This window comes from Bison bison, unplaced genomic scaffold (assembly GCF_000754665.1).
Source record: "Bison bison bison isolate TAMUID 2011002044 unplaced genomic scaffold, Bison_UMD1.0 scf7180017864238, whole genome shotgun sequence".
Taxonomy (NCBI): domain Eukaryota; kingdom Metazoa; phylum Chordata; class Mammalia; order Artiodactyla; family Bovidae; genus Bison; species Bison bison.
The window spans coordinates 100,890-103,072 of record NW_011494810.1 but is presented as its reverse complement, the minus strand read 5'-3'; the positions used below and the strand labels follow the sequence as shown (position 1 = coordinate 103,072).

Below are 2,183 nucleotides of genomic sequence, written 5' to 3'. Positions count from 1 at the left end.
GGGAGTTGGTGATGGACAGGGAGGCCTGGTGTGCTGGGATTCATGGGGTCGCAAAGAGTTGGACACGACTGAGTGACTGATCTGATCTGATCTGATCTGAATCATAAGGACATATATAGACAGGATATCAATACATTGTAGTTACTGCCTTTTCATCATTTGTGTTCTGAAATAGAAATACAAGGGTTAATAAAGCCTACATTAGGAAAGTGGATTTTTATATACATTCTAATTACTAGAAACTGGTTTTTATATATTCTTATCTGAAAATTATAAGAAAAAATGAACTCATATTTTTCAATCATGTAGTTTATTCTTGTGAAGATGAAGCATAAGTAAAATGACCTAAACTCCATATAAATGAAAATATTGAATTTTAATTATTGGCAAATCCTGTTTCTTCCTTTTTCTTGACTCATTTTAGAGAATCCTTACTGAGAATAGAGAGGGAGAACTGGACCTTGATGACAGAGATCAGCTTTACAGGGATCCCAACCACCAGAGTCCTTGGGAATTTGCTGTTCTTGCTCTTTCTTTTGGTCTACTTGGAAATACTCTCATCATTACCTTGATTCTGATGGATTTCAGGCTTCACTCACCCATGTATTTTTTCCTCAGCAATCTCTCTTTCAGCGAAATATTAACCACAACTTGTGCTGTTCCACAATGCTGCCAAGTTTCCTGTTAGGTAGAAAGAACATCTCAATTGGTGGATACTTTGCTCATATGTATTTCTACTTCCTGTCTGGATGCATTGAGTTTATCCTTTTTGCTGTCATGTCCTATAACTGCAAATGTGACCATTTTCAGCCCCCTTGAGTACCCTGTGATTATGACCAGCTTACACTGTGTTCATCTTGTCATCCTCTCCTGGGTGGGTGGCTTTCTCCTTATCCTCCCACCCATCACCCTTAAGGCAAGACTGCCACATTGTGGCCCCAATGTGACTGATCACCTTTTCTGTGACAGTGACCCCTCCTCCACTTGGCCTGTGCTGATATCCATATCATTGAGCTGTTGGACTTCTTCAGTTCCCTTGTCCTGCTCCTCAGCTCCCTCTCTTACAGTGGTCTCCTATGTTTACATCATTTCCACCATACTGAAGATACAATCAGGCCAAGGTCATCACAAAGCCTTTGCCATCTCTGCCTCCCATTTCACTGTGGTCTCCATGGGCTATGGGGTCTGTATATTTGTCTATGTTTGCCCCTCACAAACGGGCAGCCTGCACCTCAACAAGGTTCTCTTTATCCTCTCCAGTGTCTTCACACCACTCCTGAATCTGTTCATTTTCAGTCTATGAAATGAAACCATGAAAGAAGCTCTGAAGGACACATTAGTCAAATGCCAGAACTCTGTTAGGGGACTGAGGTTCAAGCAACCGGATCTTTGAGTATGATCGCAAACCTGAGTATATTTGGCTTTACAGAAAATGAGTTCATGAAAATGGGGTATGAATTTGTTATCTTTTTTGTATTATTTGCACTCATGAAAGTATAGCTAAGCTGAATTTATATACAATTTACTTTTCAAGTTGGCTGAATAAGTATTGAAACACATAATTTGGTAGTGAAGATAATGATGCTTATAGTACTACATGTTGCACTAAACCATCATGTGGTGATATTACTGTCAATAAAGATGATCAAGGTAATTAATAATAATGTAGTAAAGAAGGCTTCTATGTGTATATTACTTTATACAAAATCAGGAAAATAAAACCGTTTAAATCTCTGAGGAAGAAAGCACATGCACACACAGATATATGATTAATAAAAGAATAACTTCTGAGATATTTAAGCTTCAACTGTAATCTTGCATTAACTAACATTACAAACTTCAGTTTTTTATCATTTTGTTAAATCACTTTTTGTCTCTGCACGAGGTCTTCTTTGTAAACCTCATAGACTTACTTCACTCATAGGTAAGAAACAAAATCAAATTCACTTCTTGAATTCAGTTGCATTGAACAATAAAGAGAGGTTGAACTAGCTCAAGTTTGAAATATCCCAGATATTCAATTTTATTTTTTACCTTTAGCCATGTTTCTTCATCATTTCAGCTCAGTCACTCAGTCACGTCTGACTCTTTGTGACCCCGTGGACAGCATCACACTAGACATCCCTGTCCATCACCAACTCCCGGAGTTTACTCAAATACATGTCTATTGAGTCGGTGATGCA

General features: G+C 38.2%; 1 pseudogene; it reads left to right on the top strand.

The window, feature by feature from the left end:
* LOC104993372 overlaps positions 1–1,393 on the top strand; it is a 4,473-nt pseudogene extending 3,080 nt beyond the window's left edge.
* Positions 1,394–2,183: the final 790 nt, after the last annotated feature.